General features: G+C 45.8%; 1 protein-coding gene across 1 annotated transcript in view; it reads right to left on the bottom strand.

Moving 5' to 3' along the window:
* Nucleotides 1-11,629, bottom strand: part of IL11RA (interleukin 11 receptor subunit alpha) — a 90,173-nt gene extending 78,544 nt beyond the window's left edge. The window contains exon 1 of the mRNA XM_040420840.1: nt 11,358-11,629. The gene's annotated coding sequence lies outside the window, so the exon portion shown is untranslated. The remainder of the gene's footprint in view (nt 1-11,357) is intronic.
* Between the last annotated feature and the right edge of the window lie 3,705 nt (nt 11,630-15,334).

Raw genomic sequence — 15,334 nt, forward strand, 5'->3', positions numbered from 1 at the left:
GAACATCTCTGGACCTGTGAAGCTAAGCGCTGGGGCCCCGCAGGGATGTGTGCTCAGCCCACTGCTGTTCATTCTGCTAACCCAGGACTGCACAGCAAAGTACAACTGAAACCACATCGGACGACACAACCATGGTGTGTCTCATCAGCAAGAGTGATAGGTCGGATTACAGAGAAGAGATGGAACAGCTAACGAGCTGGTGCAAAGCCAACAACCTGTCTCTGAACGTAGACAAGACGAAGGAGATGGTTGTTGATTTCGGGAGATCACTTTCACCACTGAACATCTGCTGCACTTCTGTTGCGATTGTCAAGAACGTCGACTCCCTGGGTGTCCATCTAGAGGAGAATCTCACCTTGTCCCTCAATATCACCTCTATTTGCAAGAAAGCACAGCAATGCCTATACTTTCTCAAGGCTGAAGACTGCCCACCTTTCAACTCCCTTCCTCAATATCTTCCACAGAGGGCCCATCGAGAGCATCCTGAGCAGCCACATCACTACTTGGTTTGGGAACTCCACCGTCTTGGATTGAAAGACCCTACACCACCGGGTAGTGAAGACTAACGAGAGGTTCATCTGTGCAACCTTTTTCCCTCCAACACAGATATCTACACCACACGCTGTACCCCAAAAAGATCCACCGCAATGAATACAGACAGGGTCTCCACATTAGATCCCACAATAAATACAGACAGCTCATCATCTCCTTCTGTGTGAAGCTCTGCAGCTCTGCTCTTTGGTTTGAGGACCTACACAAGTATGGTAATGTGACCACAGGGCCTTCCTCAGTAACAGGACCTGCAGAGGAGAGTGAGGAGCATTGATGGGCTCCCAACTCCTGTCTTTTCAGTCATGCCGAATGTGACACCCCCCATTACTAGCAGGTTCAGCAGGGGAGGGGTGCTGGAGCAGCGTTAAAAATGGTGGCAATGGGGGTTCCTGTCCACTGTGGTTAGAGAAGTCCTGACTGTATGTATCCAGAAAAGCCCCCCAATGGTAACTAGGAGGACAAAACACGGACTAACACTTGGGGTACAGGTGACACTTGGGGTACGTACGGTATTATCTACCCGGGTTCACTTTACCGTTTATTTTTACGTTCTTCTGATCCATCGGAAGAACAGAAGATAAAGAAAAAAACTGATCCTGTAAAAATTATCCTGAGCGCCGTTATAGCTATATGCCTGGGGCTGGTATCGTTTTTCTGCCTGGAGCATGGACTGTATATAGTATACTGCCGTATAGTGCACCTCCAGATAGTGACTGCCACATTGTACCCCACCATATAATGTACTGCCATATAGTGCACAGTATACAGGGAGTGCAGAATTATTAGGCAAGTTGTATTTTTGAGGATTAATTTTATTATTGAACAACAACCATGTTCTCAATAAACCAAAAAAACTCATTAATATCAAAGCTGAATATTTTTGGAAGTAGTTTTTAGTTTGTTTTTAGTTTTAGCTATTTTAGGGGGATATCTGTGTGTGCAGGTCACTATTACTGTGCATAATTATTAGGCAACTTAACAAAAAACAAATATATACCCATTTCAATTATTTATTTTTACCAGTGAAACCAATATAACATCTCAACATTCACAAATATACATTTCTGACATTCAAAAACAAAACAAAAACAAATCAGTGACCAATATAGCCACCTTTCTTTGCAAGGACACTCAAAAGCCTGCCATCCATGGATTCTGTCAGTGTTTTGATCTGTTCACCATCAACATTGCGTGCAGCAGCAACCACAGCCTCCCAGACACTGTTCAGAGAGGTGTACTGTTTTCCCTCCTTGTAAATCTCACATTTGATGATGGACCACAGGTTCTCAATGGGGTTCAGATCAGGTGAACAAGGAGGCCATGTCATTAGATTTTCTTCTTTTATACCCTTTCTTGCCAGCCACGCTGTGGAGTACTTGGACGCGTGTGATGGAGCATTGTCCTGCATGAAAATCATGTTTTTCTTGAAGGATGCAGACCTCTTCCTGTACCACTGCTTGAAGAAGGTGTCTTCCAGAAACTGGCAGTAGGACTGGGAGTTGAGCTTGACTCCATCCTCAACCCGAAAAGGCCCCACAAGCTCATCTTTGATGATACCAGCCCAAACCAGTACTCCACCTCCACCTTGCTGGCGTCTGAGTCGGACTGGAGCTCTCTGCCCTTTACCAATCCAGCCACGGGCCCATCCATCTGGCCCATCAAGACTCACTCTCATTTCATCAGTCCATAAAACCTTAGAAAAATCAGTCTTGAGATATTTCTTGGCCCAGTCTTGACGTTTCAGCTTGTGTGTCTTGTTCAGTGGTGGTCGTCTTTCAGCCTTTCTTACCTTGGCCATGTCTCTGAGTATTGCACACCTTGTGCTTTTGGGCACTCCAGTGATGTTGCAGCTCTGAAATATGGCCAAACTGGTGGCAAGTGGCATCTTGGCAGCTGCACGCTTGACTTTTCTCAGTTCATGGGCAGTTATTTTGCGCCTTGGTTTTTCCACACGCTTCTTGCGACCCTGTTGACTATTTTGAATGAAACGCTTGATTGTTCGATGATCACGCTTCAGAAGCTTTGCAATTTTAAGAGTGCTGCATCCCTCTGCAAGATATCTCACTGTTTTTGACTTTTCTGAGCCTGTCAAGTCCTTCTTTTGACCCATTTTGCCAAAGGAAAGGAAGTTGCCTAATAATTATGCACACCTGATATAGGGTGTTGATGTCATTAGACCACACCCCTTCTCATTACAGAGATGGACATCACCTAATATGCTTAATTGGTAGTAGGCTTTCGAGCCTATACAGCTTGGAGTAAGACAACATGCATAAAGAGGATGATGTGGTCAAAATACTCATTTGCCTAATAATTCTGCACGCAGTGTATAGTGTACTGCCATATAGTGCACCTCCAGATAGTGACTGCCACATAGTACCCCACCATATAATGTACTGCCATATAGTGCACGGTATATAGTGTACTGCCGTATAGTGCACCTCCAGATAGTGCTGCTACATGGCCCTTCATTCTCACAGCTTGAAGCGTCTGTACCCCCATATGTGGCCCCCTCAGCCTCCCCTGCACAAGATTACAGACCCGGGTTATCTGCTTCCATTTCCCAGGATGCATTGCCTCAATCCTGCCGATCACCGCCCCCTGAATATAGCAGATCGTCTACGGAGAGTCCCCAGCGCGGTCACTGCTATACGTATACCACTAAGGCTCCGCAGTCACATAAGCTTTTTTTTTTTTTTTCCATTTAAAATAACGGATCTAAAATAGAAGCAAAATTTGCATAAGGGGCCATTCACAAAAACGTATTTTTTGTTCGCCGGTCAAATGCAGATCCATTCACTTCAATAGGGCAGCAAAAGATGTGGACAGGACACCATGTTCTATCCGCATCCGAATGTCCGCTCCGCAGCCCCGCAAAATTATTAAACATGTCCTATTATTGACCGCATTACGGACAAGGGCCGGACGTTCTGTCCTGCACACAGCCGCTATCCGTGTTTTGCGGATGCACAGTTTGCAGACCGGTAAAAAACATCCAACGGTTGCGTGCATGAGCCCTAAGACCTGACGGCTGATACCAGCGGACAACAGACTGCGTGTAAATTGCAGCACTTCTGTTTTCTAGGGTTCTTATTAACCCTTTCAAACCAACACCTTTTTCTCCCCCCCTCCAGAACATCGGCATCCCCTCCCCCACCACACAGTTTGCAGCTGCTTCTCCTCCAGACGACATTTAGAAAGTAATTGCGCCCTCCTCGTAACGGAAAAAAGAAAGTGTTTATGTGGAGCAGAGTAAGAGCGGGCGATCGGGGGAGGTCAGACCGCGGCGTCACATGGCAGTGCATCAGAAGGTCTGCATTTGGTATCAGGAATTGCTCCTGGCTCCATTCTTTTTGCAATTTTTGCCCGATTTTGATCCTTGGTTGACAAGTAGCTGTGGTTAGCTTTGTTAATTAGGTGCACATTAGATTTATCGACTGTGAAATCTGCGTCCCCATCGCCCTTCGGTGACTTGTAGTTTATGTGCACACATGTGGGGTTTCCCGGCCATGCAGTCAGAGGTGTTAGTTAATGAGGTACATCGCGTCCTCGCTCACAAACAATGTTTCCAGGGACTATTAAATCTAAAAGCGTCCGCGGGTGACAGTATCCTCCTGCTTCCTCGCTGCCTGGGCTGGAATATCCTAAATATTTAGAGGCAGCCCAGGAAACTGTCTCAGTTGGCGCTACGGCTTTATGTTCTCCTCACGGCCCTGACCACCATTAATTATAGCATTAAGCTGTGGTCAACTTGTCGTGTCCCGGAGGAAAGAAGCCAGAAATCCCTCATAAACCTCTGAACCCTGAGATGTAGAAGTCTCCCTGGGACGCTCTGCCACCAGCTGTGGGACCATTGCAGGTGTCCTCAAAGAACCATTCAGTGTCACTGCAATTATTAGGAGTTACAGGTCCTGGAAGAATAATAGAGGAACAGCACAATGTAAATGCTCCAGAGTAGAAGCATGTACAGACAGGTCAGGAGCGGTGACGGGTCTTCTCTAAGTCATCGGTACCAAGAAAATAATCCCACCCAAAAGCTGCTGTGTGTGAAGATGTGTGGAGAAATAGTAGAGTGACAGAGGGAAGGATCAGCGGGGGCTATCACACGTTGGGTATTGTTGGCCATTCGATTACTGATCGTATATTCTTATAAATGATATTCTCCAATCTCCCCAATCAGGACACCAGGAGATTACATCATCAGAAGCTCTGGTATCTAGGACTCCAGAAGATGACATCATCGCTGGTATCTCGGACTCCAGCAGCTGACATCATCAGAAGCTTCAGCATTCAGGACTCCAGAAGATGACATCATTAGTGGCCCCAGAATCAAGAACTCCTGGAGATGATATCATCACTAGCTCTGGTATCCAAAGTTTCAGGAGATAACATCTTCAGGGGACCCAGAATCCAGAACTTCAGGAGATGACATCAGCTGCAGCCCTGGTATCCAGGACTCCAGGTGATGACATCAGCAGCAGGCCTGGTATCCAGGGCTCCAGGAGATGACATCATCAGAAGCTTTGGTATCCAGGACTCCAGGAGATGACATGATCAGAAGCTCTGGGATCCAGAACTCCAGGAGATAACGTCATTAACAGCCCTACTATCCAGGACTCCAGATGACATCATCATAAGCGCCAGTAACCAGAACTCCAGTAGATGTCATCATCATAAGCGCCAGTAACCAGAACTCCAGTAGATGTCATCATCATAAGCGCCAGTATCCAGAACTCCAGTAGATGCCATCATCAGCAGCCCTAGTATCCAGGACTCCAGGAGATGACATAATCAGAAGCTTGGGTATCCAGATGACATCATCACTGGTATCACGGACAGATACCGATGCGTTCTGGAGATCAGCCTCTTGTGCTGAGATATTAAATTATGATTATTTGTAAACAAAAGCCGGAAATCTGAGGAGAAAAAATAAAAAAAACTGCGGAGAGCCAACGGAAGCATAAAAATAGTGCAAACTGTACACGGTTATCAGGACCAAAATCTATCTAAGCAAGACTGACCATGGGAACCAGGCCACACGCTCAGCCAGGGCTGGATTATGCTTGGTGAGGGCCCTCAGTCCACGTTTGGTACTCAGACTTCACCTGACCCCTTGGAGCCACACATGCAAATAGAGAATTATGGAAACAACACAACTTCAAAACTCAGAGAGAGTGCCACACATGCACAAGCCATCAGGAGACCCCCCCCCTATTCCTGAGAGTCCTAGAGGAGAGCGGCTTATATCCTGCTCTTATAAAGAGTGAATGCCAAGGGAGCAACCACAAAGTGCTGGAAGACCTGTCCTAGGCATGGAGGCCCCCTAGGTCCTCAAGGTGGTGGAGTCCATAGTGTCAGAACTTGTAGCTGTGAACCTGGTAGAGATGCAGGTTGAGGACTATAGCCCTGGTGGTTGCTCTCATGTACAGGGGCCAGTCCTAGTTTTAGTCCTGGTATCTCCAGCTTCCATCTCCTGCATTTTTTCTCCATGCATGGTGGGGAGGTTCGTCTCCTGACGGGCGCAGCATCACCACGTTATGAGCCCCCGGCCTGTGTAATGTCTTCAGCCACGGAAAATTCACATTTACTACGGAAACTTTCTATATCTTACTGGTCCCAGTCCGACCTTGCAGCAGACTGGGCCGTGCCTGTGTAATACTTTCCTATCGTCTCCCTCTTCCTCCTACTACTACAGCTGCAGGTTTAGATATGATATCAGGTCCATTATACAGAAGAGCTCGAGGATCATGGCCTGTGCAAGATATTAATGGGGTTCATGCATCGATCCATGACAGGAACATATTACACAGCCTTAAATAAAGCTTTGTAATCCCTGCTTGTTGTCAGTGAATGGAAACATCAAATCTAGACATGGAAAACCTGCCCTGATCATGTCCAACTCACACCAGTACATGGCTTGTTACAGTGTATCAAGGCTCAGCTCCCAATGTTTCCATTCATTGATAGCAAGCAGAATTCTTGGCTGATTTTACATAATACAAAGGGACGGAGGGCTTGAGTCCACAGGGTGGGAGCCATTCTAGGTAACTTATGGGGGGCCGGATTGGGTCAGGTGTGTATGGACAGGGCGTGTCATTATGGGAGAAATCCTTTAGAGGGCTTCTGTCATCAGAAACATGGACCTAAAACAGTCTTACCTGAGACACGAGCCCTTGACAGCTGAAGATCATGGTGTTGGTCCCATCAGTCTTCCTTCCTGCATTCCAGAGAAAATTGCACTTTTGTAATATGCAAATGAACCTCTAGGAGCAACAAGGGCAGTGGCATTGCACCTCGCTGCTCCTGCTCTCTCGTCTTCATGTTGCACCCCACCACTAAGACTGACAAGCCGGGAAGGAAAAACATATTCACGCCTGACCATGAAGTCTCACTGGAGCATGTTCAGACATGTACAGTAAAGGGATGGAGATCACCGAGCAGATGGGCAATCTCCAACCATTTACTGCACATGTCCGAACGAGCTCCCGCGAGGCTTCAGGGTCAGGCGTGAATATGTTTTCACTGCCTGGCTTGCCAGTCTTAGCGGTGGGAAAGTGAGCCACCCCACCACCCTCGTTGCTCCTAGAGGCTCATTTGCAAATTACTAAAGTGCAATTTACTCCAGAATTCAGGAACGGAGGCTGATGGGACCAAAACCATGATCTTGTTCAGCTGCCAAGGGCTCATGTCTGCCAAGGGCTCATGTCTCAGGTAAGTCCATGTTTCTGATGACAGAAGCCCTTCAAGCATTCAGTTGCAGAAGACCAGATACCCCATTGGCCCTGGCCAGGAAGGTCCTGGTCTCCTGCATAGCTTCTGGTCACCCAGCAGTCCTGATTGTCACATCTAGATTGTTAGGTGGTCACTACATAGATATTTCCTGGCTCCCTATTCACACACATTCATTTCGGGCACGCTCCCGATCATCTTCCATCTTTATGAGTTCCGGTGAAGAGAACGGAGCCAGAAGGAACCAATTCTCCTAATGGTCAAGTCGGTACGAAATCCGGATCAATAATTCTTACAGGAGGCGATCTATATGATCGGTTCATTCTGGGAAGAATCTGCTTCCCCCTCAACCCCCAACCCCACAGTCCTTATAATGGGGGCCCTTACAGTCCTTCCATTCTAGCACAATGCTGGAGGATAACCCCCAACGAAGAAAGGAGAGTGAGAGTCGTGGCAGAGAAGCAGATGTTTACTGTGATGTTGTGACTGTGTAGATGTGTGAAAGCAGCCAGACCTCTGGTCCTATGACTGACAGGTTTACATCCCAGTCCTATTTTAGATTTTATGGTCCTGTAAATCCTCCGTGATGTCGCGGTTTCGATGGGAAGAATGGCGCAAAAATGCTGGAAACGTGGAACCCCCAACTATAAGTCAATGGGGTCTGTCAGGAAAGTGGATTGGTTCTGTTGGTCATGGCTGCGCTATTAGGGTTGTGTCTCTGTAGACTTCCCACACTGTCGATTATGTCACGTGAACAATACGCGCAAGATTACGGTAAACGAGAATATTACAAGCCGCCCGTTTATTACACGACAAGGGACTCCAAGGTGACGGCGTTATACGCCATATTACGGGACCTTAAAATACACAGTGCAGCTGCTGTAGAACCTCGGAGGACTGCAACATGTCGTTCAGTCAGTGGAAAAGTCAGTGTATGTGGCGCCTCTCATCTCTGTATAACTGTCAGAATGTGACATTTATACAGATACCATTTACAGACATCTCCAGTTATAATGGTGTTACTACATGAGTTCTTATGACTTTCTGGAATTTCAGGCCACGTACACAGGGTCTAGAGATGGGCGAATCAATTCATTACAATCGAAATTAAACCTTAAGTTTTGAAAAAATTCTGATTCGGTAAAATCTGAATTTCTTCACATTTGTTTGGGTAGAATTTTTCCAGAGAGAGAGAAAGAAAGAGATTTTCTCTTTATAGACAGCAGGTGGGAAGAGTCTTATAGGCCAGGCAATGCTCCTCTGGATTTCTGGGAAAAAGGGTATGCAAATTAGCTTTTCTCTCTAAAGCAAAAGTTAATGCCCGATGTTGTAAACAGGCCTTGAAGCAGAACTTGGATCTCATCAACAGACAGACAGAGTGACTGCGGAGAGAACTGGCTTAGCTAGGTGAGAGGCCTTGGTCAGGATTCAGGGGGGTACTTTTTCTCCTTATGGAGAGGGCCTAGTAGGTGTGAGGAGTCTTCAAGGGCAGGCAATGCTCCTCTGGGTTTCTGGGGAAAAAGGATATGCAAATTAGGTTTCTTTCTAAGAGGAAAATAAAGCTAAGGGTGGCTTCACATTTGATGGAATAATCCACTGGAAAATATGGAAATACTTTCTTTTCCAAATTAGAACTAAAGGAATTTTGCTCATCCTTAAGTTATATTAACCGAGGCCACTGGGTATAATGTTTGGAGGGAGCCCTTATGTGGGGCAGAACCCGCCTGTCTCCCTATATAGGAGAGGTGGCTGAGCATGCACGTGGCTCTATCCACTGACATCTGGGCTGGATGGGATCACCAGGCGCTAATCATGGGACCCATCTTGCTGAGAGGTGGGGACTCCAGGGATGAGCAGTGTATACAATACCATATATATGGTGACTGTCAGGGGCATAACTAGTAATGTTGGGCCCCGTAGAGTGCCTTGTGAAACCACAGCTCTCAACATGCACTGGACAATGGTAAGGGCACGGAGGAGTTGTAGTTATGGTTATTGGACCTCAAAGTGGTGGAGACCCTGTAGAACATGTCCTACACATTCAGTCCTGTCACCTGTCAGGAGCTATTTAATGGATTCTCCTCCGATCATCTTGGTTGGAGTGCTATCACCCCCATCAGATATACTTAGACTTTATTGTTGGAGTAGTCGCTGAGTAATCTCCCCATACTTCCATAAAGTAACAGAGGCGCTGTCCATTCTCCGACCAGGACGTAGAGCGGTTAGATCCCATTCCCCATCACAATCCCACTAATCCTATGTTCCCAATGACTATAAACGCAGATTAGATTATTATTGTTCGATCAGAATACAGACTGCTGTAATAAGCGGCGCCCATCCGCCGTCTGAGGCCGCCCGCTCCCATTTATCCAGTGTATCTAATAACAGGAATGAAGCTAAAGGATGCAGAGCTATGTGTTTCCATGGCGACAGACTACAAACAAACCCTGTGTCCTCTCATCCCACAGCCACCAGTTACTTCTTCAGTAAAGGAGACTTTACTATCCAGTATCCATAGTCGGCAACAATGTATGGACAGCATCATATAAACAATGGTCTATATATCATTACACATCATGTGTCACATACAATGTGTCCAGAACTTCATAGAAACACAGCAGAAGACAACAAAGAGGAATCAATGTAATAACACAAACCTGGTCTCCAGCACAAACAATATATGGAGGACCCCCCCCAATACTAATCCAATAGACTCCGATTATAAAAGTAGATGATAGTGAATCCAGACCTTATACTAGATGATACAATGTATCCAGACCTTATACTAGATGATACAATGTATCCAAACCTTATACTAGATGATACAATGTATCCAGACTTTATACTATATGATACAATGTGTCCAGACCTTATACTAGATGATACAATGTATCCAGACCTTATACTAGATGATACAATGTATCCAGACCTTATACTAGATGATACAATGTATCCAGACCTTATTCTAGATGATACAATGTATCCAGACCTTATACTAGATGATACAATGTATCCAGACCTTATACTAGATGATACAATGTATCCAGACCTTATACTAGATGATACAATGTATCCAAACCTTATACTAGATGATACAATGTATCCAGACTTTATACTATATGATACAATGTGTCCAGACCTTATACTAGATGATACAATGTATCCAGACCTTATACTAGATGATACAATGTATCCAGACCTTATACTAGATGATACAATGTATCCAGACCTTATTCTAGATTATACAATGTATCCAGACCTTATACTAGATGATACAATGTATCCAGACCTTATACTAGATGATACAATGTATCCAGACCTTATACTAGATGATACAATGTATCCAGACCTTATACTAGATGATACAATGTATCCAGACCTTATTCTAGATGATACAATGTATCCAGACCTTATACTAGATGATACAATGTATCCAGACCTTATACTGGATGATACAATGTATCCAGACCTGATAACAGATGCAACAAAGTATCCAGACCTTATACTAGATGATACAATGTATCCAGACCTTATACTAGATGATACAATGTATCCAGACCTTATACTAGATGATACAATGTATCCAGACCTTATACTAGATGATACAATGTATCCAGACCTTATACTAGATGATACAATGTATCCAGACCTTATACTAGATGATACAATGTATCCAGACCTTATATTAGATGATACAATGTATCCAGACCTTATACTAGATGATACAATGTATCCAGACTTTATACTAGATGCAACAAAGTATCCAGAGCCTATAATAGATGATACAATGTATCCAGACCTTATACTAGATGATACAATGTATCCAGACCTTATACTAGATGATACAATGTATCCAGACCTTATACTAGATGATACAATGTATCCAGACCTTATACTAGATGATACAATGTATCCAGACCTTATACTGGATGATACAATGTATCAGTCTCTGTACCACATGCGTCTCCCCAGCTGATAACTTCTTCCTCTGCAGATACATCCGATGATACAATGTATCCAGTGAAGGCAGTGTGTTGGGGTCTCTAGGGGGTCTCTCAGACTCTGGACTGTCTCACCTTAGACTTCTCCGCTGTTTTATCCGGCCAAAAGCTCCATGCTGTCCCTCTCCTGAACTGTCCCAGTTCCTGGTCCCCGGGGGTCTCCTCTCCAGTCCCTGAGGCTTCCCTCCGGGGGGCAGACTTTCGGGGGTCCCAGGGGTTCCTCCAGGAGTGGCTGAGGCCCGGGAAGAAGTTGCGGCCGGTGCGGGTATTGGAGAGCAGCTCTGCCAGTCTGCGGGGCAGGGGGCTCCTTCCTGTAAGGGGCGGGAGGGGGCTGCGAGTAACACCGAGCTGACCCCTTCCCTGCCGCTGACTCACTGCACATTCCTCTCCTCCCAGCCTGACAACCCAGAAGTCTCCAACTGTTACTGGTGTCAGTGTCACTCACAAACCGCACAGTGTGCAAGGAGAGAACACAACAGTGTGGACACAAGTATACAGGTGCCCAGTGTGCAACACACCTCACTGTACACACCTATATACCTGACCAGTGTGCAACACACCTCACTGTGCACAACTATATACCTGACCAGTGTGCAACACACCTCACTGTGCACAACTATATACCTGACCAGTGTGTAACACACCTCACTGTGCACACCTATATACCTGACCAGTGTGCAACACACCTCACTCTGCACAACTATATACCTGACCAGTGTGCAACACACCTCACTGTACACATCTATATACCTGACCAGTGTGCAACACACCTCACTGTACACACCTATATACCTGACCAGTGTGTAACACACCTCACTGTACACAACTATATACCTGACCAGTGTGTAACACACCTCACTGTGCACAACTATATACCTGACCAGTGTGCAACACACCTCACTGTGCACAACTATATACCTGACCAGTGTGCAACACACCTCACTGTACACATCTATATACCTGACCAGTGTGCAACACACCTCACTGTGCACAACTATATACCTGACTAGTGTGCAACACACCTCACTGTACACAACTATATACCTGACCAGTGTGCAACACACCTCACTGTACACAACTATATACCTGACCAGTGTGCAACACACCTCACTGTACACACCTATATACCTGACTAGTGTGCAACACACCTCACTGTACACAACTATATACCTGACCAGTGTGCAACACACCTCACTGTACACAACTATATACCTGACCAGTGTGTAACACACCTCACTGTGCACAACTATATACCTGACCAGTGTGCAACACACCTCACTGTACACAACTATATACCTGACCAGTGTGTAACACATGTCACTGTGCACATCTATATACCTGACCAGTGTGTAACACACCTCACTGTACACACCTATATACCTGACCAGTGTGCAACACACCTCACTGTACACAACTATATACCTGACCAGTGTGCAACACACCTCACTGTACACACCTATATACCTGACCAGTGTGTAACACACCTCACTGTGCACACCTATATACCTGACCAGTGTGTAACACACCTCACTGTGCACACCTATATACCTGACCAGTGTGCAACAGACCTCACTGTGCACACCTATATACAACTGCCCAGTGTGCAACACACCTCACTGTGCACACCTATATACCTGACCAGTGTGCAACACACCTCACTGTGCACAACTATATACCTGACCAGTGTGCAACACACCTCACTGTACACAACTATATACCTGACCAGTGTGCAACACACCTCACTGTACACAACTATATACCTGACCAGTGTGCAACACACCTCACTGTACACACCTATATACCTGACCAGTGTGCAACACACCTCACTGTGCACAACTATATACCTGACCAGTGTGTAACACACCTCACTGTGCAGATCTATATACCTGACCAGTGTGCAACACACCTCACTGTACACAACTATATACCTGACCAGTGTGTAACACACATCACTGCGCACACCTATATACCTGACCAGTGTGCAACACACCTCACTGTGCACACCTATATACCTGACCAGTGTGCAACACACCTCACTGTACACATCTATATACCTGACTAGTGTGCAACACACCTCACTGTACACACCTATATACCTGACCAGTGTGCAACACACCTCACTGTACACACCTATATACCTGACCAGTGTGCAACACACCTCACTGTACACAACTATATACCTGACCAGTGTGCAACACACCTTACTGTGCACACCTATATACCTGACCAGTGTAACACATATCACTGCACACACCTATATACCTGACCAGTGTATCACACATCACTGTGCACATCTATATACCTGACCAGTGTGCAACACACCTCACTGTACACAACTATATACCTGACCAGTGTGTAACACATGTCAATGTGCACATCTATATACCTGACCAGTGTGTAACACACCTCACTGTACACAACTATATACCTGACCAGTGTGCAACACACCTTACTGTGCACACCTATATACCTGACCAGTGTAACACACCTCACTGTACACATCTATATACCTGACCAGTGTATCACACATCACTGTGCACATCTATATACCTGACCAGTGTGCAACACACCTCACTGTACACAACTATATACCTGACCAGTGTGTAACACATGTCAATGTGCACATCTATATACCTGACCAGTGTGTAACACACCTCACTGTACACAACTATATACCTGACCAGTGTGCAACACACCTCACTGTGCACACCTATATACCTGACCAGTGTGCAACACACCTCACTGTACACACCTATATACCTGACCAGTGTGCAACACACCTCACTGTACACAACTATATACCTGACCAGTGTGTAACACATGTCAATGTGCACATCTATATACCTGACCAGTGTGTAACACACCTCACTGTGCACACCTATATACCTGACCAGTGTGTAACACACCTCACTGTACACAACTATATACCTGACCAGTGTGTAACACACCTCACTGTGCACACCTATATACCTGACCAGTGTGCAACACACCTCACTGTGCACATCTATATACCTGACCAGTGTGTAACACACCTCACTGTGCACACCTATATACCTGACCAGTGTGCAACACACCTCACTGTGCACACCTATATACCTGACCAGTGTGCAACACACCTCACTGTGCACATCTATATACCTGACCAGTGTGCAACACACCTCACTGTACACACCTATATACCTGACTAGTGTGTAACACACCTCACTGTGCACACCTATATACCTGACCAGTGTGTAACACACCTCACTGTGCACACCTATATACCTGACCAGTGTGCAACACACCTCACTGTACACAACTATATACCTGACCAGTGTGCAACACACCTCACTGTGCACACCTATATACCTGACTAGTGTGCAACACACCTCACTGTACACAACTATATACCTGACCAGTGTGCAACACACCTCACTGTGCACACCTATATACCTGACCAGTGTGCAACACACCTCACTGTACACAACTATATACCTGACCAGTGTGCAACACACCTCACTGTACACACCTATATACCTGACCAGTGTGTAACACACCTCACTGTGCACATCTATATACCTGACCAGTGTGTAACACACCTCACTGTACACATCTATATACCTGACCAGTGTGTAACACACCTCACTGTACACATCTATATACCTGACCAGTGTGCAACACACCTCACTGTACACAACTATATACCTGACCAGTGTGCAACACACCTCACTGTGCAGATCTATATACCTGAACAGTGTGCAACACACCTCACTGTACACAACTATATACCTGACCAGTGTGCAACACACCTCACTGTACACACCTATATACCTGACCAGTGTGCAACACACCTCACTGTGCACAACTATATACCTGACCAGTGTGCAACACACCTCACTGTACACATCTATATACCTGACCAGTGTGCAACACACCTCACTGCACACACCTATATACCTGACCAGTGTATCACACATCACTGTGCACATCTATATACCTGACCAGTGTGCAACACACCTCACTGTACACAACTATATACCTGACCAGTGTGTAACACATGTCACTGTGCACAT

Source organism: Bufo bufo, chromosome 2 (genome assembly GCF_905171765.1).
Source record: "Bufo bufo chromosome 2, aBufBuf1.1, whole genome shotgun sequence".
NCBI classification, from domain to species: domain Eukaryota; kingdom Metazoa; phylum Chordata; class Amphibia; order Anura; family Bufonidae; genus Bufo; species Bufo bufo.